This window comes from Cygnus olor, chromosome 2, assembly GCF_009769625.2.
Source record: "Cygnus olor isolate bCygOlo1 chromosome 2, bCygOlo1.pri.v2, whole genome shotgun sequence".
Classification (NCBI taxonomy): Eukaryota; Metazoa; Chordata; class Aves; order Anseriformes; family Anatidae; genus Cygnus; species Cygnus olor.
In genome coordinates this window covers 99,566,558-99,594,242 of record NC_049170.1, presented here as the reverse complement: position 1 = coordinate 99,594,242, position 27,685 = coordinate 99,566,558, and the positions used below count along the sequence as shown (strand labels likewise).

At 38.3% G+C, this 27,685-nt stretch overlaps 1 long non-coding RNA gene across 1 annotated transcript; it reads right to left on the bottom strand.

Annotated features, from left to right (window-relative positions):
• Positions 1-402: 402 nt before the first annotated feature.
• On the bottom strand, positions 403-26,936 carry LOC121065632. Its single transcript, XR_005817208.1, has 3 exons — positions 26,831-26,936; positions 9,975-10,134; positions 403-1,525 (listed from the first exon to the last, which is right to left on the bottom strand). It is a non-coding gene; the product is annotated as an uncharacterized LOC121065632 (long non-coding RNA).
• Positions 26,937-27,685: the final 749 nt, after the last annotated feature.

The following is a 27,685-nucleotide window of genomic DNA, read 5'->3' as shown; positions in this document are numbered from 1 at the left end:
GAATCTAGGTACTGGAGAACTCAGGTTCTGAAGTAATAGGAAACCCTCTCCATCAAAATGACAGAGCTTTGATAGGCACCATTTTAACTTTACAAAGCATTAGTGGTATGAGTGTGTAGTTCTTCAGTGTATTAAACAATACTTTAAATTTATACGTGTAGAGAAAACGCAAGGTGGTTTTTTTGTGTGTGTGTGTGTGGTTTTTTTTTTTTTTATGGCCACCTCATTCGATGATGTGATCTAAAAAGATCTCTCCTCACTGAAACCCTCAGAATATCATTTTTAGAAACTCACTGTTCAGACACCTGCCTGAAGTTCTATCCCGTTAGCCATATCCAGCCCGAAGCAACATTAGACCTATGATGATATCTTGAAAAATTAAAATGATTTTTGAATGGGAAATGAATCTTTTATATAAATAAATATATATATATATTTGGCAAGAGCCTGAGATATTGCAGAAGTTACTAAAAACAAACATTTAACAGCTATAATCATTAACCACAACAATTTGTTTACACTTTTCAGGAGGACAGAGCAACTGCTGTGCAGTACAAGTAGTTTCCAGCAAGCGTGCTGAAAATACACCAGAGAGTAACACACACAGAGAGAAGCCACGTCCACTTACGCAGATTATCATGTATTACTGCTAGATTTTTTTTCTGTAGGACTCCAGTCAGCATAGCAGCATACATTCACTGGGGTGCCAAGCCCCCTGTTTCCCCCAGCTTGAACAGCAGTGACACACACTCTACATCCTGAAGGAGAGTTCAGTACAGATCTGAGTGCTTAGTGAATTACTGGCTTCATCTAACAAAGCACAGCCATTTCACATTCTGTTTATAGATGCATCATGGTGATTCATAGACCTTGCCAAAGGGAGAATTATACAGCAACACTCTTTACGGCTAGGGAATCTTAGCCAAAAATATAGGCTTATAGCAAATTGGTCTCCTGTTTCCTTGTGATTCTTCCACTAACTGATTCCACTACCTCCCTAAAATATATTTACTAAAAATAATGCATTATTAAATGAGATATAGGGTGGCTCTTTAAATATACTTTTACACACCTCTTGTCTATTCAGCTTCAGAAAGGAAAGAATAGATTTTGTTTGATTTTAATAAGTACAGTTAGATGGCATACTTTCTCACCTGCATCACACAGGAAGGATTACAAACAGGTTGTGGCTGAGCTTGCACTGTAACCTCCAACCCTCATGCAACCACCCCAGGGAATTGTTCATCATTACAGCCTCTGCCTTCCTTTGAGTACGAAGGGAGATCAGGGCTAGCACACCACAGGGAGCCTTCTCTGATGATCGACAAACTCAAAATGGTTCGAGTCAGACACATGAACGAAGGGAAATGGATGAAAAACAGCTCGATCTCCTCAGTATCCAGAGGGAGACCAAGAAGCTGCATGCCTCAGTGCACAGGCAGTACTACAGTATGGATGCTGCCATGAATCCGCACAGTTGCTGGCACAGACTCAAGCTGAATTCTGATGCAGTCTTTCAATATATCTAGAAAAGAAAAAGCAGATATGAGCTAAGTAATATTTTCCTTCATATTTTGACAGGGCAAAGAGTACAGACCACTTTTACTCTTGATGCTATCCTATTAACTGAAAAGACAATATGTTGTATAGGATTCAGTGCCAGTTTTTATGAAGCAAAGGCATTCAAATTTCTCTTCACTGTAATGGAGCACAAGTTGTTTTGTTAGGAAAGTTTAAAATGTACAAATGATTTGATGAAATCCTTCGTTTGTGCTAGAATATGCACCCCTGTCAAAGCTGGAGCTTTCACACCAACACATTGATTCCACTAAAGTTTTGAGCAAGATAAGCTCTGTGCACTGGGGTCTGCTTCACACATGACAGAAAACTAAATTAAAAATGTAGCATTCTGATACAATTCACAGAGCATTTGAAAGCTCCTCCTAACTCCACTGTGTAAGAAAAACAAATTTAAAACCCATGAAAGTGATCAGAACATGGAGTATTGCCAATCTGCCCACCACAAAATTTCATGATGTGGTTCAAAGTTTTGGAAACACATATGCACCCCGGCTTCCTTTCTCTACAAGTTTGTAATTGTTGTTTCAAAGATTGTCACGGAACAAACCCTCTCTTTCCTTCTAAATAGAGCATTTCTATTCAAAACACTGATTAACAATTCTCCTTTTAAACAATAAAACACCACTCGACCATGAAGTGATGCCATGTTTTATGTTGTAGGCCTATCAGCCACCTCATTCTTTGAGCTTCATTGCTTTGAGGCAGTTTCAGGCTAAAGTACTTAGATAAAAGACTGCACAAGTATAATGATGGGAATGCAATAAACAGCAGGCAGGCAATAGCATCACCTGAGCACCGAGCACCAGTATGGTCGCAAGCACCATGCTACACTGTAATGAGGATACTTACGTCACAGAAGATGTTTTCATGAACTGAAGTTTCTGAATGTTTAGAGGATTGAAAATCCTAAGACAACATTTCCAAGAGTAGATGTGCTTCATTAATATGCTATTACAACCATCTTTTAATTCTCTTTCTTCCCATGCATCCTCACAATCTGTTACCTCTCGCACCATCCATGGGGTAGGGCCTGGTGCTGACTCAGTGGGAATTACTGTCCTGACTGCCCCACTGTACATCAGCTATGCTAACTTTTCCTTAGAAGGCTCCCAATGAGGTCCTGCTGCTTTTATAGTTCAACTTAACTTAGATCATGCTGTTTTAGAATTCAGATAGTAAAACCAAACCCTTTTGTCTGCTCTTTTGGATATGTTTTTACAGAGCCATACTTAAAGACAGCATTTACTTTTATTGAAATCATTCATGCTGTAAGTTTTACTTCACCTGAGTGTAAAGGAACATAACATCTCTAGAGTGCCAAAATAATCTTTTTCTATCCTTCACTTAGAGTAGAAGATTTGACTTGCTCAGCTTCTTTTTACGGGTACTAGACACTGGTATCCAGTTTCAAGGACAGCCATCACTAAAAGAAGTTAGGAGCTGGGGAAAAAAACAATATTATCACATATCTTCTGTTCTTCCCAGCACTTTAGGCAATCCATTTTAGATCCTAAACATTTTGATCCACAGCCTACAGCAGGTCAGCTCAACATTTACCAAGGTCTGCAAGGGAAATGTCCTGGCTCTGCCTCTGCTGCTCCATCCAGGCACAGCTGGGACCACAAAGCCCAGCTACAGCTGGCCCCAGGAATCCAGTGCTGCATCTCCCTGTACTTCTAGTGCCATTCAATTCTCTGCCAACAAAAAGCCTGTTAAGGAAATGCCTTCTGCTATTTCTGGCACAGGGAAGGACTGCAAGGCATTGCTGCATCCATCTGCATTTTCAGCACTGAACAGCCTGTTATTTATTTTGTGTCAAGCATCAGATTTCCCCATATGAAAAGCAAAAATACATGTATAGCCACAGAGAGCCTTTTAGATTACAGAAAGTAAAACAAAGAATGTAACAATAAGAACACCAAGAGAAATCATGCTGGAACGTGTTTCTTACAGATGTTTACAGGGAGCTGATCATAGAGTGGCTGCATGTCTGCTGACAGCAGGATGACCGTGGAAAACTTTATAAAAACACAGATACTAAACAACAATTACAGCAACTGATAAATGCATTACCCCCTATCTATGCATTATACCTGTGGAGCACTGAGGTACTTGATGAAGACACTGCTACTGCCAGAAAGATCTTCTAAGCTGAAATACAGCATGAATTAATAGAATTCAAATGATGCGACACAAAATACCAAAGTTTGTCTTTGCAAAGCATTGCTTTGTCTAACCCATATAACTTCATTGAATTTACTACCGTATTTCAGCTCCCAGATCTCATTCCCAGTAATTTCTGAGTTACTGAGCAAGCATCTGCTTCTCACTTTTATAATATTAACATATTTTTAAAAACATGATTTTCCAAAACCCAAACTTCTACTTAAAAATTGATTTAGGGGCACTTACATTAAATTAGTCTTCCTAGTCTGTAGTTAGTAGATCATACCCTACAGGTTCAAAACTAAACATGCAATGTCTATTCTAGTCTCCTGTATATGATACCAGGAAGAGATCCTTGTGGATTCTGAGTACCCAATGCTCCACTTGGAATATGAAGGAGCTGATGTTTAGCATCTTTACATATCATACATACACAATGCATGTTTGGCACTTGTGTGTGTGCATATACAGAGCATACCATTGCAGAAAAAAAAAGTCAGCTCAAAGCACAAACTGCTCATATACAGAAGTGTTTTTATTGTCGCTTTCCATGTATTAAACCATCTTCATGAAACTCTAGAGCCTAAAAAGAGCTAGGCTGGCCCTCATGCAGAGATAGCAGAGCCAAAATCTATTCAATCACTTCACCCCTGTCACTTCTCCGTTCATTGGCATTCACTGACACATAAGCAGAGAGGATGTATCCAAGCAAAGTGGCTTATTACTAATTGCACCAGCTTCATTAATACTGCATTGTGTGTCTCTTGGCTATAGAGGGCTGGTAATGCAAAAGATATCAAAAGCTTTTCAAAATGTATGTATAAATAGTTGGTCCAATATTTTACATGAATATATTAGCAGTCTCTCCTTTAACAGCCCAAACAGGAAAAAGGGTAGTTTATCAGCTGTTCACCAGAAACAAAGGGGAAATAGCTTTAATCTCCCAAATACTCAGAGCTATTTACATCATTCCTATGCCCTTTATGTAATTAGGCATTACTTCAAAATGAGAAATTCTCAACGTGGTGCAAAGTTATCTGGCTGTAAACAGGACTATCTATGGTGCTTTCATTTGTAGAAAAATCCTAACAACAAAAATGTAGATAAGGAAAGGTCTTTATCGGAGGCATCCAGAACTTGGAGGAAATCACTCCATAAGGACCATAGCTACTTCAAACTCAAAAGAAAGAATTCTAGACAATACCAAAACGGAGGCATAGGTATCTTTTTGCTCAAGTGCAAGACGAGGACTGCTTCTTGCAACTGTTTACAAGTGTCTAAAGAAAAAATCTCCATGCTAGTGTGCTGACCAAATGACTATCACTCTCCACCTCTGAGCAAAGCCTTATGTTCTGGGCAATGGATATCTGTAAACAGGACAAGTACATGGGAAATGTGCTGAATCTTTTATACTTTCCACCTTTCTCCATTTCTCCTGGAGACCAGGAAAGTCAGTGCGAGTTCTGACAAACATACTACTACAAGCTGCATGTGCAACTTTGACCAGCCACAAAGAGCCAAGCAAGTAAATATCCAACTAAATGCAGTATTCTTCACCCAAGCTAAATTCTACTACTGTCTCAGAACAGATTCAGCTGCTCCCAAAAATGAAATGAAAAGTTTTCCGGAGTCATGAACAGATTTTTGAATTTCAAGCATTTCTTCCCCCTTTTCCTTACTGAATAATACTTTTTAATGCCATTGAACAGGAAGCCTCACTGAGCATTTCTTACATGGAACTGAAATCCCAGACGGCATCCTGCTGTACCTTGGGTAATACTTTTGTTTGAGCTACAATTGCCAATAATTAGAAATTATTAGCTCAAGACACGTGTTGTCCCAATAAACCTATCAACCTGTTTTTTAATCTTGAGATGAAAGTGCAAACACTTTCCATCATGCAAGGGAGTCTATGCATTTCAGGAAATATTTTAGTCAGTAACGTATTATTTCAATTACTTATGGCCAGCAGTTTAGTAATTAAACTGAGCATGAAATTTGGAGATGAACTAGTCGATTTATTTTTTTCTTTTTCACTTAATCTCTGATGGGCATCTTTTATATTGTTTAAATGCAACCATACAGATACATGAAATTCAAAAAACTGTTTCCTGAAATCACTTTGTTTTCACTGGATCTGCCAGGGATGGAGTTAACTTTCTTTGCAGCAGCTGATATAGCACTGCAGTCTGCATTTCTGTCTAAAGCAGTGCTAGTTTCGGCAGTCGCTGAGCAGCGCTGGCACAGCCTGTAGGCTTTCTCTCCAGCCACCTGCCACCCCGCATGCACACACTAAGGCCAGCAGGCTGGAAGAGGGCACTGCCAGGGCAGCTGACCCAAACTGACCAAAGGGATATGCCATACTATAAGGCATTGTGCTCAGAAATACATGCTTAGGGTGCAGGACATTCATAGCTATAGCATTTGTCCTCCCATAGCTATAGCATTTGTCCTCCCATAGCTATAGCATTTGTCCTCCCAAGCATTTGTTACAGGAGCTGAGGCTCTGCTTCCGAGGAAGCAGCTAGACACTTACCTGCCAATGGGATACAGTAAATGCATTCCTCATTTTACTTCACTTGTGTATGCTGCTTTTTCTTTCCTCATTAACCTGTCTTTATGTTGACCCTTGAGCCTTTTTGCATTTCTTCTGTTTTCTCCCCATCCCACAGCAAAGGGGAATAAGTGAAAGGTAGGGTGGGTGTTAGGCCGCTGGCTGGGGTCAAGCCACCACACCGAGTTTTGTGAATATTTTCTGTAGTTGACCATCCCCCTTGCCTTCTGTGGATTTCATTCAGAGTATCCAAATTGTCTCTTAAATGATCTAACAAAAGCAATTTCCTGTATAGTTTCTCCAGCTGAAACTAGGCTACCTCTATTTTCAAGCTGATTTTGGTAACAAAGTCACCAAAATCTCAGAATAAAAACTAAGCAAATAATTTAATAAGCAAAGAGTTAATTTGATATACACATATAGATAAAATGTTTTTTCAAATATTGGGTTTTGAGAGCTGCTTAAAAAAAATAAAAGAGAGAAATCAGATATGTCTATTGTGGGGATCAGTATCACCCTCCAGGTTTGGTCCAAATTGATGAACTACTGAACAATTTCAAGAAACCATTCTTTTATATAGACAAGGCTTTTGCAGTACAACTGTTTAATGTTCCAAAACTAAACATGCAATGTTAATTCTGTTTAAATATTTACATAAGAGAGGCCCCAGCTCCATTGGAGCCCCCTGTGCTGGGAAACACTCAAAGCTTCAGGAATGATAATGGCCTGCTGCTGCCCCACACCAGCCAGCAGTGGCACAGGGACACCTCCTTTCTTTATTGATAAGGCACCGACACAGCTTGGCAAGAACTTGAGTCCCAGTGCCCAGTTTACTCTTCCGACCTTGCAAATTCGATAGGCAGACTGTAAGGAGGGAGAAGCCAATTTCCGTGGGTACACAAGCAAACACGGGGGAAGAGAACAGCCTGCCCATATCTAAGCAGAACGTACCAAATACTGAGATAACACTAACTGAAGGCAACTCTTAAAATGCTTTGAAATTCCAAGTGCTCTACCTTCACACCTGAAAATAACCTGTTATCTCCAAGTCACGCAGTGACCCACACACAAAATACCGACGTCAATAACTGCATGCATAGTAGCTACAAACATGTATGCATTTGAAACGAACCATTCCTATGTTTCTGTAAGGATTTGTAACTTCGGCTATTGAAAGACAAGGGCATTATTACCAAGTTCTTATGGAATGGAAATATTTGGCTTTAAAACTATTTCAGAACCAAACATGCAACTTTTTTTTTTTTTTAAGGAAAACTGAAATCATGAGAAACATTCCTTTGAAAGCAAACAGAGGTATTAGAAAGGGAGCTGTGCAAAACAAATGAAGTCAAGATCATTCTGATTTGTTCAATCTTTGCTATGGTGTTGCAGTTTTGATGCTTTATATTTCAAGTCTCAAGGCCTACAGAAAGATTAAGGAAATCCATCTAATGTGTGTCCACCAGAGAAAAGGCTAGAGCAGCTACAGAAATACCGTGAATAGCATTGCAGTTTATCGTTGCCTAACTATCTGTACGTAGAATGCCATACTAAATCCAATATCCAAAGAAGAATAAAGGAAATTTGTTTTACACTTAAAAAAGCAATTGATTATGCTGACTATAAACTGTATGGGGTAGGGAAGGAAAGCAGTGGACAAGCATAGTAATTTGGTTATATGCACAGGTTTAACTGCTGAAAAAAACAGGCATACTCTTCAAAGTCAGGAGTAGGAAAGGCTTCTGAGAAGCTTTTAATGCTTTGTTTTAGTGGCTAATAACAATTAAACCAATGAAGACTGTCTGGCTACATATATGCAATATAAAGTAGCAACTTGCAAACATTAACCATTTCAAGAACAACGAAAATGTTTTCAGCATCTCAACTAGCAAAGTGCACAGAAAATTAAAATGACAAAGATCTTCACATAACTGGATTATACCATGTTTGATGACAACAGCTTTCACCTTTACCGTATTTTCAACACTTCTCTGAAGCAGAAAGCTTCTGCTAAGAGGCAGTGGTGGCATAACTCACTGTACGGGGGACAAACAACACATGCTTGTCTTTTACATCCATTTATTGTTGTTGTATTCTCTCTTATATTACTGCAGCAATAACATTGCAAGCTCTTTTCCCTGCAAAAACAAATAAATAATGCCCCAGGGAGCTCATTCACAACATAGTTACTCTTAAAGGCTCCAACCACTGCCTGCTAAGGCACTGCAGAAGTGCACAGCTGGACTCTGATTCAGCTGGCGAATGGAGTGAAAGGAATATTAACAAGTATATGGCTTTTTTCCAGTGAAAAAGTTTCTTCATCCTAAAAATTTCCCAAAATAATCCATTCCCTTCCAGCATATCTAATCCTGCTTAGATAGAGAAAGGATTTTCAAACTGAAACTGCAGTCTAAATAGCATCTCACCTTCTGCCTTAGTCTGACAAGGACAGCTACAACAGAGATGAAGACACCGGACCAGAAGAACAGGAAGAAAAGGAGGGAAGGGGCTTTTATAAAATATCACTCCTTCTCTTCCATCATATTTTAAGTGAAAAATACTTGAAAGCTCACTCTACAAAAGAGTAACCATTTTCTTGAAAGTAAGGGGCTGATGGCTTAGCTTCCTCCCTGAGGTCTGCCTCCAGGACAGTAATAGGGCCTCCTTACTAAGGAACAATCATAGTTTTGCAAACAAATACAACAAAAAGGTTACTTTTGAGGCTGGTCACTTTTGGAAAAACAAACCAATTTTCTAACAAGAAAATTCAACATCTCATTCACATTTGTTTTGTGTTTAATACTGACATAGCTTCACCCCCGTTAAAATCTGAATAAAATTGTATTAAACAAACAAGAAGTGGAGCTGGCTTTCAGTTCAACAAAAGCACTTAGAAAGTGACAGAGTCATGCAGAACAGTTGTAGATAGAAAAGTTTCCAGTAATAAATAATATCACAATGCTTTCAGTTTGGGGGGTTGTGGGTGTTGCCACACAATTGGCTAAGAACATGTGAGTGCCGTGGTCATACCAATGGGACTTTAAGCTAAATTGGTTTGGGTATAAACCCTGACTTTGCTCTTCCTTCATAAGAGTCTTTGCATTTAATTCTTTGCACCCTGTGTCTTTACTGACTCAGATTTGCTGACAGTTTTCTGCTGTTCTGGTTTTAAAAGACTCTGAAGTTGAAACAAGAACTAATTAGAACATTTCCAGTGAAACGGGTCAAAAGTTTTCATGTGGAAGATATCCAAGAAGTGTCAGGATCAGGTTCTAGCTGAAGAGAACAAAATTAAAATCTTGAGCTTTTAAAATGGAAAATAGTCAACTTTAGTGCAATTCTGTTGTGCAGCGTCATCAAAACATTCCAGTTTTGTTCTTATTCAGGTAAAAAGCCAAAGCCCAAAGCCTCAAAACACCAATGAGAAACAGAACTGTTCTCGCTGGTCATTTGTAGCAAGTATTTCCATTCACAGAATTAGAGACGTTAATAACAAATCTAATCTTCAAAAATACTCAAGATGCTCAATACTGTGAAGTGTACATGGACATTTGAACTACTTTTTCATAATCATATTTTTTTGGAAAAAATAAGGAACGTACTAAACCATTACTTTGCAACTTATTTTTCACTGCAAGTATTGTAATTTGAAAATATTTTCAATAGTTCTTACCTTATTAGAGCTTAGATCACATTTTGAAGTAGAACCTACAAGCCTGCATTACATGATCTCATTTGAAAGTGTCACTGGTATGTTCTGAGGATATGGAAGTAGAGATGAGCTCATACTAGCACACGTGCTCTTATGTAAGAGACATCACTGGGCTCCTGTGCTGTAACAAAATAAGGATAAAAGGAAGTATTAGCCTGGGATCTTCCGTTGTTTCCTCCTGCTTTACCAATTTATATTCCATTAAAATTCATTATGGGCTTCTCAAATTAAAAGGTTATGAATCAGATCTTATGGGTTTTGCCACATAGCATTTTTTTCATATTTCGAGCCTAACTCCACATTAGTTCAGTCACCACTTTAACATAATCACCTAATTATCTACAACAGTATCAATCATATGCAATAAAATCACAAAAATAAGAAATACTATGTCACTCTAAACAAAAATCACATGCTGAAAGCATCTGAGTAAGAGAAGAATGATAAATTCTTTAAGAAATGCTGTTGTAATTTGTTAAATCTTCTAGATGTATTTCACAGACCTTGTCTGTCTCTAATCACTCTTTTATATTCCTTTATGTAACATTGCCAGATACTGAAAGCTTTCTTCACAGCTTACAGTGCAGACACTGGTGTGGTTCTGTACCTAACATACCAAAACACTTTCCCATAAGAGATCTGAAAATCTTATGGAAGGGTTCACATTTGAAAACCAGAGTCTCAAAGTATGGAGAATAAAATAAGCAATGAGCACATATGACAGTCTCTTTGCAACATATAGTGATTTTATCATATTCTGTGAAGAAAAAAAAAAAAGAATGGTGTAATCTGACACATAATGTGGGTATTTTACAGCACATCACACCCAGCAAATGGCTTATGGAACTGCATTTAGAAAAACCCCACTGATTCTGCCAGCAAAACTATAACTTTTCTGAGTTGATCCTGCTTCCTGAATTTCTTTATAAACATGGTATATGTAGGCAGTACCATCTACATGGATGGAAATATGAATCACAACACCTAGCCCCTCTAGTCAGACAATAAAGCACAACAGTCATTCAGTCCAGAAGATTGCTTTGCCTACTCTACACATCCTTGCACAGAACCACCACACAAAAAACTTGCTCAAACCTTGCAACATACTTGAGACTTGCAATAAAAAGGTCCAAAACCACAACTGTAACTTGACACATGAAAAACAAAAAAATCATTAGCATTGCCAAGGTCTTGGTTCACTGGGAGTTCAAAGAACCTGTTACTGGAGATTCCCAGGTAATACCAAGAAGCTAACATGCACTACTGCATAAGATAAAACTTCCCCATGGCCTCTTCCAGATTTGGCAAATAGAAGGAAAGCAAAAAAGATTTTACTTCCAGAACCACAGATCTGGTACAACAGGTGAACTCACCAGTGCACACCAGCCAGTCCCACAGGTGCACCAATGCACCAAGCAACCCACTGTCTTTATTAATAGACAAGTTTGAAGCTTCAGGGAAACAAACAAACAAACCACAACAACTTTCTAAACTCCACCATCACTATGCCTGAAGCCAGGGGATATCTGCTCTGTCTGGATACGGGCTTTAGGATCCATCCCAAGGCTCCCTTGTTCCATTACTGACCTTACGTATGACAAACACACAGACAAAACAGAGTTGAGGTGAGGATTTCACTGCTTTTCACCTCTCATCCCCCTTCAAGCCCCGACCTTCTCAGAATATTGTCACTGCTGGCAACCCTCTTGTTTTGCAGTTTCTACTAGACATACATATTTCATTAGATGTTTTATATTCTCAGACCTACATTCACCCATTTGCACTTACTGATTTCAGTCCCTCTCCACTATTATTGTCTTCTCACAACTGTTATTTGTTGTGAAGTATTTTAAGCCCATCTGTATGAAAGAGCCATGAACAAAACAAACTACATTGCTTTAAATGTTTCCTTAAAAGTTCAATATAGTCAGATTAATTTTCTGCAAAATAAAATATGAAAGGCCTCCACTATAAATATAACTCCTCTGAAAAGTCATCTTATTCCACTGAAAATACCATACTCAAAAATAGAGACTCTTTCAAGAAAAATAGTGGGGGTAAAATGTCCCCGTCTCTTTTGTATTTGTGAAGTTTAAACTTTCTGTGTAGGTTTAAATCTCTTTCCACCTCCTCTCTTCTTTGTCAGCCAGAAGAAGAACAGCACTGGGGTCCCAGTGATGAGGAATGACTCACCCACAAGTGCTGAGTCACAGTCACACCAAACACACTCTTACATCTTGATGGAGCATCAAATGCAATAGCTTCGCTTAGTCCTTTGAGTTTGCCGTAATTCCTATGATTCACTCAATTCCAAAACTTTGATTTCAGATGTCTTATTTTTACTCTCAATATATATGCAGTTGTATAATGCTTATACAACTCTTCAGACCAATTTTTTGCAATTTTTCCATTAATTTCAAGCTATATCCCAAGCTTCAGAGACAAGGCGTGTCACTTAACAGGCCTAATAGGCCTGTGCAGTGCATATTGGTTCTGTTTGGAAATGCTGATCTTCCACTCTTTTGACACCTAAAAAGATTTCCAGCTGACATTTGAAAACACGTGCCTTAGGACTTCATCCAGCCCTGACTCACGTCAGCAACAACCTACCATTGGCTTAGAGGTGGTGCCTTTCTTTAGAAGGGGCCCTCAGTCTGACAAGGTCAGACATGCAGAAGCGAGTGCTCAGTTCTGGTCAAACACATTATATCCTCTGTACAAAATGCTGAACAAGTCAATGCTGGAGTGACAGATTTCCAATTCTGTAGTCACTTCAGTTTGTTACCTTTTGTCCTATCTCAAAGTAGATAAAGCAGAATTACTTCACCCAACTGCTTATCGAATTCTTTATATATAGAAGAAGCTAAGTTTGGCCAGAGCTCAACTAAGGTAATTAACAGATGTATTTCTTTCCACAGGAACTTACAGCAACACTTTGTCTAATTACTCCTACCATTTCATCCATAATTCCGAGAACTTTTCTAAAAGGTTGCAGGCAGGCCAGCACAGGGGGATGAAGGAGACTCATCGCTGACAGAGGGAAAGGCAGACACAATAAATAAATTTCTGATGACTACCACAACGCCATACCTACTGGAGGTAATTATCACCATACTGTTATTTATTTTTCTGTCTTCAGGCACAGTCTTTGTGTTTCCTCACTGTCCTTTTCTGTAGCAGCTATACTTTACAAGTTTTATGCTGGCTTACTGGTTAATAACTCTGCTATGCTGAAGGCACCTGGTCAGTTAAGTACATCTGGAAAATCTTCCCGTGCAAACATACTGTGAGGAAGGCAGGGGTCAAACCTGTGCATTTCTAGGCACAAAACAGAATGTATATGCTCAGATATAATCCACACAAATTCTACAATAAAGGTGGGATATCTTCACCCTTGCTGAGGGATAATTGCAGATTTAAAGCTTCTTTGGCCAGCTATTCTGACCTTAGCAATATTCACTAACAGCATGAAAAAACAAAAAGCCAACTGAAAAAGTAAACATTTGGCCTTTAGTCATACAAAATTAAGTTGCAGGCCACACCTTCTCCATAGGACGCAGGCTCCTAAGCCCTCCTCCAGACAATTACACAATGATGTTACTTTTTTTTTTTTTTTTTTAAATCCTATCCATCTTTAGCTATAAGCCTTAGCTATAAAATTTTGCTGTTCTCCATTATGCATATGCAGTATCACTAAATGAGATGCATTCTGATCCTAGTGACCAGGCTAACAAACCGTGCAGGAACTGCTTTTTTCTGTAGGCACCTGAGATTCAGCAAGCTATCCTGACACTATTGCTCTAGACATCCAAGATCTACTCCTAATACATAAAGCACAGCCACAACAAGGCAATTGCCACAAGGCAATTAGTTGCAGCTCTTCCTCCCTCCCCCTAGGCTAAATTACTGTATGTGTGCGTCAGTGAGAACATGAAGAAAAATGCCTCAAGAGAAGAAATGAGACCCACCCCTGAACAATTCATATCTTGGTATTGAAACACTCATCTTTTTCTGGGGACTGGTCTGATCCTGGTTGGGGACAGACATGAATCCAGGCCTCAGACTATGGTGAAGAGTTCTGTGTTGTGCAGAGAAGAAGCCACTTTGGCACTTGCACCTCCTTTTTAAAAGAAAAATTCCAGTTTATTCAAGAGCTGAAAAACTTCAGCACAATACAACTATCATGAAGCTGTAGACATACAGGTGTCAATTTTGGACACGCTGATTTTTCTTCCATTGAGAACAATACTTCACCAGGAAAACATCAACTACCTTTATCCAAAACTACCACCTCCCTCGTTTATAAACACAAACCACATCTCCATCTCAAAAGAAACACACTTATATTTCTAGTCATCAGTGCCAGAAACTGTGGGACAACCAGCTTCCTTTTCTGAAGCTCTGGCAAGACAAATGTTTGAAAGCTGCTACTGATTTAAAAAAAAAAAAAAAAAAAACACTAACCAGCAAGATCTTGTCTGGAGAGAAAAAATGCATAGGATCAGGGCAAAAGTAGTAAACACTGTATGTATAACAGACTTTTATAAGGGTCCCGTTTATTTTTTCAAACTGTAAAAAGATATATTTTCAAACACTCAAATTCTATTTTTATCAGGGCTATCCTGAGCTCATGCAGCTCAGTGACCTTGATACACAGTGAAAGCCAATACAGTTGCCGAAGACTGATTTCAATAACTTTCTGGAAAGAGTCCAGGGCAGATTTTCTTTTGGCCGTCTCTATATCAAAGGCAACATTCAAGCACAGAAAAAGGAAGACAGACGGTAGCTGCTCTTACCTGGTGTAAGAGATCTGCAGTTTGCTGCTGCCACCGCAAACTTCATTGCAACATCTTTTCTGTAGGGAGTGTCAGAAGACAACTACATCCTACCTGTCACTTACCATGGCTATATGCAGGATAGCAATGAAATACCACATTTCTATTCCTGCATCAAAATGTGCAAAATTTGCTTAAATTGATTTTTTTTTTTTTTTTAAGAAATAGAATAATCTTACTTAAGAAGGGTTGGATGTTTTTCCATTATAAGCAGGGGAAAGTGCTGCAGTGCTGCTGTTTCATTGCTACCAGTTTCATAAGAGTAAACATCCCCTAACTTAAATATAGCCAACTAGCCAGCTACCAGAATATTATTATACTACCACTGGAGTCATCAAGATAAAACAAAGGAAAAAAAAAAACACTGATAATCTCTGCGTTAGCCAAGTGTACCATGATATTAGCCTGTCTACACAAATAAGAGCCTTCTCAGTCAGCCTACAAATGTCTCCAGCCCCGAAGTGCTCCACTAGAATCCTCGGACTGCATCTCTCTGCACACAATTTAAGCTGCTTTCTACAGGATGCCAAACAAATACATTCACAGGGACAGAGCATTACTAAAACAAATATCAAGACATGAACAAAAGCAGACTTGAACCAGTAGCTGAACAGAGCCAGTCCACCCACTTCTGTGATAGCCCTGCTTATGACTCCTCTTAACATCTCATGAGAAATTATTTAAAACATTAGATTTTCATGTTTGTTTTCAGATTTCTCTGAAATATTTACTCATGGCCAAGTGGACTATATTGTTTATTTGTCATTGGTCAAGCTGGGGCTGTTCAGCCTGGAGAAGAGAAGGCTCCGGGGAGACCTCAGTGTAATCTTTCAATACTTAAAGGGGTCTTATAAAAAGATAGAGAAGGTCTCTTTACATGGGTAGATAATGATAGGACAAGGGGAAATGACCTTAAGCTAAAAGAGGAGATATTTAGACTAGACATTAAGAGGAAATTCTCGACTCCGAGGGTGGTGAGGCACAGGAAAAGGTTGCCCAGAGAAGCTGTGGGTGCCCCATCCCTGGAGGTTTTCAAGGCCAGGCTGGAGGGAGCCTTGGCCAACCTGATCTAGTGGGCGGCATCCCTGCCTATGGCAGGGGGTTGGAGTTAGATGATCTTTAAAGTCTCTTCCAATCCAAGCCATTCTATGATATAAGTAGTGCTTTTCTATTCACTGGATGATGCTTGCAATGAAGCTTGAAGTAAGGAATCTTGCTAAAACTCTAGAGAATAAAGCCTGGAAAGATCAAGGTTCACCAGGCTGTTAGCGCACACAAAAAAGTCATTTTAAGGCACTTTTCAAGCCTGGCTTCAGAGCAGAGGCTTCAGGAAGAGGCCTGAATGTACCCTCAAGCCACCTACATGGTTACAGGTGATAATCATAATGAATACTAATTAATTATAAATTGTAACAAATTTTGCCCAATTAGAAGTAGACAGTATCTAAAAGTTTTAATGATTTACTTAATGACATGCTGGTAGCACAAAGCAGCCAAAGCTAGTACTTTCTTCATGAATCCATTTTGTGAGTATAATATCATAAAATATCCTTTATCATATTTACTCATGCACACTCATCTTTCCTTACATAAGTACCTGAGATCAGCACTGAACTCCCCAAACATTACCACACATTCCATTAAGGACTGCATCGCTTCAGTTTTAATAACATTAATACAGCATTCTCCCTTGCTCTCCCCCCACCCCATCATAACCCTGCTATTCCAACTTTTCTTCTTTTCCTACTAAGCTCAATTCTCGAATACACTCGTGGCACCACCTAATTCATTTTTACAACAGTGCCAATGAATCCTCCAAGTGCAGCCATATCACAAGTACAGAATCCCTCAAATCCAGCACATAAGTGTGCTTTTTCTCAAGCAATTCTAGACAGAAGGCAAAGGACCCCAAAATTTGCATCTTTATCAAGTTAAAATAATTATTTTTCAGTACCAGATTCAGGATCCTAAAGCAATATCTAGTAGTGGCTCCAGGTTATAAACATAAAAATGGCTTGTAAATAACTGAAATAATCTACTGAGAGGAAAAGAAAGCAAATCAAGTTTTATCAAGTTCTTGAGGACTTAAAAAACAGCAAAAGGGAACATTTTGTAATGTATCTTCGTAGTGGAAAAAGTCCAAGAAAAAGGAAAAAGAGGGGAGAAAAAGGAAAAGAAAATCCCACTATTTTACAGGCCTTCTAAAATTTTGATCTTATAAAAGGCAGAAGATTGTTTATACAATATTTCTGGCCAAGCTAGAAGCAAAAAGCCCAAGAAAGAATTTAAGATATTTTGTTTGCATGAAATATCTACCTTAGTTTTGCATATCCAAGAGTGTAACTAACTAAAATATATTTGATGAAAACACTTATAGGCTAATTTCAGTCTTCCTAACATCCTAGAAGAAGCTGTTGATGTTTACGCCACGTCAGAGCACAAACAAAACGGAGCTCTTCTAGCCATCCCCAAAAGCTGTAGTGTATGCACTGTGTGAAAAAGGACAAAAGATGACATATATTTTAAGTGTTAATATGTCACACAATGTATTTGTACAATCTTTTCAGAACTGTCACAATATACAGAATATTTGCCATCAAAAAACTGCAGTAAAGCAGTACAGTACTATCATGACAATGGGGCCAATCAGCTAATCTCACAACGACTTTGCAACCTGGAAGATGTGGATTAATGATGACAATTCTGCTGACAGCGAGATACCGCTGGCAGGAAGAAATGTGCCGCAATGTTACTCTCCAGCTGGGCTCCACAGACAGTGATGCTCCTGTATTTTGTCGTACGTACAAGGTGCCATTGACTTCTCTGATCCAATTGCTTGACCAGAGTGAAAAAGCTGATGGAGGATTTCAGTTTTTTTGTTATCCACTTTGTTGCTATTACTGTCGTTTGTCTTCCACCTAGACATACTTGTTAGTCTGATAATACAGCGCTGTAATTACTAACAAATGGCCCAGTTCTGAAAGTTCCTACCTTACTGTAGTCAGATGGGGACAAAATATAACATCTTTATATAGCAACTGCTATAAACACACCAGAACTGCATATAAGAAATTCCCAAGTATTTGGGATCTTTATGTTAAAAGATATATATAGCCCTGCACATCACTTTCACTTCCTTCTTTCCTGCTGGATTTTTACTTTTTTCTACGCATCATCCCTCAGTAGGTTATAGCAGGGAGTAAAAATCTTTCATCTTTTATGGACATGGTAAGGTAGCAAGAGAAAGGAAGTTTGGGGTAGAAGTAACAGCTATCAAAAAGAAGCTTTTATTTTTTTTTCAAAGTGAAAACCATATTGGGTAAACAAAAAAATGTCATTGTCTCATCTCTCTCATAATAAAATCAAAGTGCTGGAAAAGTTTCTGAAGATGGAGTGTGTCCTCAGGCTGGATTATTCACATTTAAAGCGGAATGTATCGTATAGCTAGTTCAATCCACTTACAATATGTAATCATTTCACACAAGTCAGAATTCCGTTATGTAAAATTAGTGATGTAGAATGGAAAGCCCCAACAGAAATAGAAGATAGATAATTAACTCTGAAACAGGAATAACTCTCGCATTTCTGAAGGCTAAACAAAATATTTGATAGAAGTAACAGGTATTTTTCATTCCAAAGTAGTTTCCAAGGTTTTCTTCCTCCAGCAGTACTCCTTTTTTCTCTAACCTACCCCGTGAAAAACAGAACTTGCCTTTCTGAGGTGATTAAGAAATGCAGTCTGTCCACTAAAGAGAATTGGGGCATTCCAACCCCCTCTTCATCACTGTCTAGAGCAGGAGAAACAGTTTGGCAGGGTGAAAAAAAAATAACAGCCACAGGAAGCTATTTGGGTATGAAAAAAAAGTTTTGTTAAAGAAAAAAAAAAAAACTATCTATGCTCAAAGCTCGATTTATTTTTGTAGAAATGAAAATCATCAAGAAGAGAGATTTGTTTCTATTTAGCCTAGACTGACCCCAAATTCCTTCTTGTATTTTTCATTTACAAGAAACAACCTACAACAGAAAGCAATAATTTTGCAGAAATATACAGACCCAAAAGCTATATGTTTTGTCTCATAAACCTGTCAAAGAGACAGAAAGAAAGACAGAAGGAAAAGGATTTTCTCTCCTCACAAGATTTCCCCTCAAATTTCCTCATCCCAGCCAGTGAAATCAACTGGATTTAGATCAGCTCTAACACTGCCACATGCAACCACACAAGAGGCTCAGTTCACCCTAGCTTAGAGATAATCATTAAGCTACTGCAGCTTTCGACACAAACAGAAAGTAGGACTGGCTTTGGAGAAGAATCAAATCAGAGAAAAACCCCTGTTTAGATGAGAGCCTTCAGATGAACTCAATTTTGTCAGCACCACGAAAGAGGCATTCTCACAGTTGATAAAGAAGATGGATCTATTCCCATTCTGTGTTGCAGAAGAATTAACTGTTGAAATCTCAGCCTATGCCAGTCCACCCCATCTGTTCATACTCACTACAGAAGGACATATACAGTAGGACATATACAGTGAAATACAGGGAGGGAAAAAAGGGTATTCACACAGGCCACCCTTTGAAGAAGAGAGGATAAGAAAGATTTTTTTATGCCTCTAGGCTACAACACAAGTTAGGATTGGCCTCTAATGCTTTATTTATCATATAGGTCATTAAGATCTTTGAGAGATTTTGCTGTCCATGCAACCCCTAGACTAAAGTAAATCCTCAAAAAATGGCACTCGTTATCCGAGGTCCAGACAGCATCTAAGCTCAGAAGAGAGTAGAGCAAATGCAAATGGACTTGTCTGCTTTGGCTTTCTGAAGATTATCTGTACCTCTTAGCAGGAGCAGCTGGGCCCTCCATTCACAGTTAAGTACTATCTTTTGTGGAAATCCATAGAAGGGATCATGAGCGGCTTCTCCCCATGCCGCCTTCCTTTTGGCTCTGGCCACCATCCAGAAGCTCCCCTGAGCTGTGAAGGGAAGATCCCCGCATAAGTGACCCTCTCCTCATGAGACCTGGAGAAGCCAGTTGATCCACAGGATGACCATGCAACCTACCTCTAGAAGCCTGACATAAGTACACTTCCCCAGTAAGACAAATCAAGACTGCTTTCCCTGGAGATAATCTTCCTGAAGACATCTTCACATGCAACAGTGAATGACTTTGCACAAGGTGTCATCCAGGGGTGGTCCAGAGGCTTCATTTTCAGATAAAAGCACTACTATAAAAGCATGATTAGGTTACTGTACACATACATTGAATTAAGTCTGCCCATTGACAGGCAGCTCAGTCTAATAGCTCATAAACAACAAACATGATGAGGTAAATCTTTTTGTTTATTTGTTCAGCTTGTCTTTCAAACCACAAAATACTTGAGCTACCTGACAAATACTTGAGGAAACAGCACGTTGCTCACTGTAACTGAGTAGTCTTAAGTTCATATAAAGTTAGTCCCGTCCCGGTATTATCAATACCAGAGCTTCCTTTTTTTTTTTTTTTTTTTTTTTTTTTTAAATGTTTACCTCTAAAATATACAAACCATTTTGCAAGCCAGTACAAATGTATTTTTCTCTCCCTCAATGAACTTAGCCTCTATCAGATAAAGAAGGCTCTCCTAAAAGAGTTCTATCTTGTAGCCTGAGCAATTAATCATCTTTGTAACACAGCAGACTACAGAAAAAGTCAAAGAATGTACTTCATAAAAGCAAACCATGTTTTACTGTTTCTCTCTTCAGAAAATAAAGAAAAAAAGCTAAAAATAATACTGATGAACTCTGAAACAGTCCATCTTCAAAGCTTTTACCAACTGGAAAGACACAATGTATGGTTAATAAATACATTCAATAAATAGAAAGATGAACTGCTAAAAAGTCACAGCTTGCACACCAATTTCTTAAAAAGACATACTGAGCAAGGGCATATGACCCAATATATACTTCCATAAAAATATCACTGTTGCTTGCATTGGTACCAAATATTGAAAAGCAGTTTTCAAAAATAAAAATAATCAAGAGATCCAACCAGTAACCCAAAACAAGCAAACAAACCACATTATTACAGTTGCACAATGCAAGCTAACCAACTTAAGCTGCTCACTAAGAGGCTATACAGAGAAGACCAGTATCGCTATTTAATAGCCGACGTGGACCATTGAGTAGGCAAAGCATCTATGTTATGCAGTGTGAAAACTGCTTGCCTGGGACAGATCTATTAGGCTGAACAGCTTCACCGATAGAGACAGAATTATAGACATGACAGTACCACCAAGGATATTAGATCATAAAGGAATGAAACTAAAAGATTACTGTAGTAACTGATGGACTGTTAAGGCCTGGCAAGTCTATTATTTTTTCCCACTCCTGATTTCCTCACATTGTCATTCTACAGCTAATTGCCTAATTAAAAGAACTGTGTGAGCTTAACAGCACATCTACTTCTCGTGGAGAGCTGAGAAGATTCAAGATTAAGAACACATTGCCTCTTGCCACTTTTGGAACAATGACAGAAGCAACATTAGCAAAAGAAATAATGTGGTTTTGTTTTTTTGTTGTTGTTGTTTTGTTTTGTTAAGAACTAAATTCTCTGAGAACATCAGATTCACAACCTGTTAATATATAGAGCACTTGCAAGTTACCCCCAGACATCAAGCAAACACAACACACAATGAAATGTATGTTTTACAATCCCGACATAACATGGGAGGAGCTAAGATTTCAGGAAGTAGTAGTAGGCAATTCATCTGTCATTTTGGGTATTACAAACCATGATTCATAGTGTCAGCATATAGGTGCAAGCTTTTACTAAGCAGCTTGCAAACAACTGTCAAGGAAGGTTTTGAGGTGGCGTGGTTTGCTGACAGGCTTGGGGTGCAGGCAGCACTCTTAATGGGCAGCAGAGACCAAGAATCCTGAAAGCAAGATTAGTTCACAAATTCAAAATGGGAGCATAGCTTGGTGCACTGCCTGGACTTTAAACACAGCATTTGTTAACTGAAGAGCTGGGATAGACAATGCCTCACAGAGGAAGCATGAAAAGCTTTCTATTTTGAACCTCTTTTTCCTAGCAGGATGGCTCTTCTAAAGCAGATCAAATTTCTTAAAAAAAAAAAAAAAAAAAGTATTCCTAGCTACTTTGTGCCAAAATGAAAAAAAAACAGTTTATTCATCAAGATTTAACTACTTTACCATATACTACTGATACAGAGTTGCTTAATTTTCAAATGTTCCATTAGCAGCACCTTAGACTGGTGGTCTTTTCAAAAGCAAAGCAATAATTCAGTATTTCTAGAGAGGACAGATTGGAATACAGATGCTTCACCTGGTGCATAAAATTGACCCACGCAACTTCTAATTACTTTTTAAAATAGTGGCCTTAGTGTTGAGCAAAATAAGTAACCAATCGGGACAGTTAAAAAATTTCTTTTAGCCAAAATTACAGAAATGCACCCATTTTACCTCCTACTGATCCCTTCTATTTCCAATTTCCTCCCTTGTTTGCCATGCTTCCAAAACACATAGTCAGCACTACCCACAGAGTTATTCAAACAAACAAAACCACAGCAGTGGGACAGTTATTGATCCCATCTCTACAAGTTTTAGATTGTGCTCAAGAACCAAAAAACCCTGTTTTTACTTTGATTGCTCTATGATCAATAGGATTATACCATACTTCACAGGCTGAAGGATTGATGCAGGTTATCATAAAATACTTTGTTGAATTTCTTAAATGGTGTGAGATTTTTTTCATTATGTTATCACAAAGTTATTAATTTGAGTACATATCCATGTGAATAAGTGGTCGATTCATATGTGGGATCTACAGTTTCAGCTTTATAGAGTCCCAGAGTTAGACACACTGCCTTTACTTCTGTCAACTTAAGACTTTAAAGAAAATCTTTACAACAGCTTCGGTTTAATGAGGTTCATCATTACTGTTGTTTACAAGGTCAGATTCTGGAATACTGCAGAAGTTTCAGCACTTCATAGTGCTGCCTAATATTTTTGAGTCATACTGCAGAAACTTATCCTTCCCACCAAATGTTTCTAGGCATAGCCTCTAGGAGCCACATTAAAAATCTGTTCTTTATCAATTTAATCATGTTGAAAAAAGTTTTTACATCAAATTTTTACCGCTACTCCAAGGAACACAGACGTTCTCTGACAACACAAATTAACCACAGTCTGTTAGTCCTTAAGGTATGCGAATCTCCAATTTAAAAAACAACTAAGTTGCAGCATGCTTGTCTCAAAAAGGTCAAGCTGAAGGTGCAGTTAGAAAGCTCCATAGAGTTTTCCCCAAGTATGAAAGACTATTTTCATACTATTATTCATCTGTGCTATATAGGGTACGGAGGATTTAACCTAACAGCACATATAACCATTGAGCAGAATAACTGCAAATTTACTTCCAAACTCATAATTTGGCATATTACAAGTAATAGTTTCCACTATATTCTACAGCTGAGATGATCAGGTGACAAAATTTAATTTACTTGAAGAAAATAACAAAAAAAACACTCAGCTCATTTGTCTCACAAGCCAAAAAGCTTGTCAGAAATCACAAAACTCAAAATTTGTTCATTCAGTCTGAAGTCTCCACAGTATATTTTTTACTAACTGCACCATCTACTGGCAGAATCTTGCAATTGTTTTTCAATCGATTCTTCCTCTACACAAGTTTTGATACTTCAGTGGTTCTCCATCATCTAACAACCTTTGAAAGATCACAGGCAATTTCTGTGAGGTTCATAAAAGGCAACAAGAAAAGCAAATCCATTTTCAGACTTAAATTAGCTATTAGCGTGCCTTCACCTCAACTGGAAAAGGGTACCTAAATCAAAGAAAACTAAAAGCACTGTCCTAGTTCAATTATTAAAATAGCTTTAGCAGTGCCTTTCCACCAGCAAGACCTCCTCCCCCAAACAAACAAACAAACAAAAAAAAACTAATTTAAAAGATCCAGAAGACACCTAAATATTTCCACAGATTTGTTTAGTATAACATCCTTGGTGGACACACAACACAGGTCAAAGAAGTAGGACCACAATAATTAAACTTTGAAAAAGAACTGCATGAAAAAAATAATCTAGATGGTGAACACAGTAACTGGAATAGACAAGGAAGATATTATCATTCTTATTTCTGCTCTTTCATGCATTTTAAGTTTACAACTCATACTCATGCCAAAGCAGGAAAGTGAAGCAAATAAGTCATCTGTGTACCATCTAGACTATAAACATCAACAAGTACATACATTATACAGCAGCACCATAGCAGTAACAAATCACTGACAGGCTTTCCCCATATAAAATGGTATTTGTTTGCCAGTATTTTACAGTTTTTAAAAGAGTTTAGTAATGCAGACTGGATGTGTCTTAAACTGTATAGCAACAGGAACAGCAAAAAAAATATACAGTTCATCTTCAGAAACAGTCACTGAAAGCACTAAGCTTCTCTTTTCATTTTTATACGGTCATTTGCACCCACTTCTGTCCTTAACTATATTCTGGGCTCCAAATCTTCCCCTGTAATTCTTTGCTGGAAAAAAAACAACAACACTGGAACAGTGTTGACATACAAGAAATGCTGGCTTCTAATAGTGTGCTGCATTGCAGCTTGCTCTAGGTACCTGGCAAGGATACATGAATACTTTCCCTTCTCCCCGCAAAGCTTCCACACCAGGTGTTGATCATAAAGACCGCACCCTTGCGCATATTAGAGGGCCAAAATGTAACCATCACATGCAAATGTAGGGAGCAGCTTGTCTGCATCATGTGTAAGGGATGAAATTCCAAAATTGCTGCATCTCACTTTGAAGCTTTAGCCATCAATCTCAACAAAATACAAGGCTAGATAAATTACTGTCCCTATTCAGAACAGCAACATCTATATTCTTCAAAAACTACATTACTAATGGATTGTTTTTACCTCAGAATAAGGGACTAAATATTCTTCACACACACCAATTTCTATGAAATTACTATAAGATCTACTCCAGCCCACACAAGAATCTATTTGTATCCTCACTGCAGCTTTGGCAGTACATCAATTACTTTGACAATCCTCACAACTGTAAGAATATGTATAAACCTTGATCCAAAGATGAAATACTGCTTTCATTAGCTTTAAATAGCATTAGATAAGCAAACCTGCCAGCTATATTAGGACACTTCATTATTTTACTATGTTCTACAGGAACCACCTCCTCTCCTTCACCTCTGTCTTATAGCTTGCAGCAATACACCAGGGGATACAAAGAACTCAAAAGCTGCAGCAGACTGTGACAATTCCGTGTGTTAGCCACACTATTTACTCAGAAAGTCTTTTATTCAAATTTAACAGCTTGCAAACATTCACTGTCCATTTCTCAGATAAAGTTAAAGTGGTGATCTTTTGTTCTGCACAATTTTAAAAAGTAGATAATTACAGACAGATGATCATAGGTATAGCCTATAGCCTACCATCACTCCACAAGAACACTCTTCTGACCTGTAATGAGACAGGAACCAGTGTCAGAAATTTACTGCCTTATGATTTAAAAAGGCCCCAGGGGAAAGGAGGTAGCACATACCTCTCAGTTTTCACTTCTTCTAACTAGAGATTATTTCTGATGCTTCCATGAGACACTGTTCTGAAATATTCAGTGACTAAATAAATCATTTGTGCCATTTGTCTTTACCCCTACTACTTGTACAGCTAAGTAATTTGTCCCCCTGAAAAATGTAAAACTGTCTTAAGGATTTCTCAAGATTATACGTGACCTACTACACATCCCCTGGATGACACCAGATGCCCCAACAGTAGAGTTCAGAATTTGGCTCTGCAGCTTCTGCCTGCTGCCATTTTTCCCAAACTTTCCAGTGTCATCCTTATTAGAGTCAAAGAGACTGCTTTGTCCTGGTCACAGCCCTGCAACTCCTACTACCCTGAAAAGGTTTTCCTTATTGTAAAGGGTAGCAAACGTTTAGAGAAGAGTAACACCCAGCTCTCTACCACTAGCGATTTGGGAACCACTACCCTTAAAGGTTGAATTATGAGTCTACTTCTGTTGTCAGCTCTACATCTCCACTGCCACCTCTGGAGAGCCTTCATTGTTTAGTCTGGGGTCTTTAACTACCTCCCTGACTCTCCAGGCCTTTATATTGCCAGAACTCTTCTCCCTTACAAAGCACATCTGCGTAGAGTATATCAAAGCTAACTGGAATGTAAAAAAATAATAAAATAAAATAAAATAAAAAATAAAACAAATTGTCAACAAGAAGTCAAAGATTCCAGATGCAGAGTTTTTCTCTCTCTGACAATCAAATATTCAAACAGTCTAATTTGGAAGGCAGGTTAATATAGTTCCCGTGAAACACCATTAAAAAAAAAAAAAGTTAATCTTACCTTTCAAGAATTGCTGAGAATTTTGACAATACACGATTACAAACTGAAAGGACTTTCTATTGTTACTACATCATGAATACTACAAAAAAAAATTTACATTATTGATACTGCAGTAAGATTGTTAAAGATAATAAGACTACCTAGCAAACACTGTCCAGCAAATACATATTCAAAGATCATCTAAGAATAAAAGGTTGACAGAATGAGAGATAAAGGAAGGAAAGAAGGAAAAAAATATATACATATGGCAATTCCTTTGATCCAGAAGTATTTCACTATACTTTTATAATAAAATAGCATTTTCACAATACAATTACGACACAGAAGTGGGAATGATTTCTCTAGAAATTCATTGGCTTGCCTTGCTGGGCTTGAGCAAGACAGAAAAAACTTTTTATCTCAATATTTACTGGCACAATATTTCTACACTAAGATAACCACTTCTAACTTCTTTAACTAGTTTTACATCAAAATCCATATACGTATATAAAATAGGAACTGGAAGAATGTATCTTTTCCTACAGTCTTGAAAGAAGAAAACATCATTTTGCAAACTGCACACTCCAAGTGCAAGTAACATTAACATCTGCATGCTCTCACCTAACCTCCTCCGGTCCTGGGAAGCAGATGCTCAATCTTCCTCCACATAAAAATCAAGTAGTACAGAAAATTGTAGAAAAAAGTAATAAGTCTATCTAGGTTTAAGTTTCACTAAAACATTAGCAGACACTTGCTATAGATGTGTAAATTATTCCAGCATAATAAGCCTTTTGCTAGTTCTTCTGACATTATGGTTTTGTTAATTTGAAACATTTATCCTAGATGTGTTACTATTCCCTCTGTGCCTAAAAGAACTTAGAAAGCTCTCATTAGCTCATTCTACCACTCAGCAGTACAGAGGAAGGACTGAAGACAGGTATCAGGGAGCAGGAAGCATGGGGCTGCTCCACAAGGGAAGCCAAGCTGTGGCCACAGGCCCTGAGCAGAGCCAGGCTGGTGACAGTAGCAGAGGCTGGAGCTCATTACACAAGGTGAGGTAGGGCTGGGCCAAGGGTCAAACCGCAACATCCAGTCACCAGATCAGGCTTGCAGCAGGCAGGGCTACTGGCCTGTACTGTGGGTCTAGGCCCGAGCTCTGACTGGAGCTCCTCACCACAGATGGAGACCCCAGGTGAGGCTGGTCAGGATGACTAGTGCTCTCAGGTGCTCTCTAGGCCCTGATAGTAGGCACTCATTGCAAAGGCATGATGCCACAACATCAACCAAACTTGGAAGGAAACATGACTGTAAATGGGCTAGTTAAAAATACCTTTAAGTTAGCCTTTTTTTTTTTTTTTTTAAATCATTCAACTGATATTAGTTCCTGATGGCTAAGAAATTCGAATGAAAGCTTACGTGAACAAAATCCAAAAGTTCAGAAACACCAAATACACGTTTGTATATACAACCTAAACT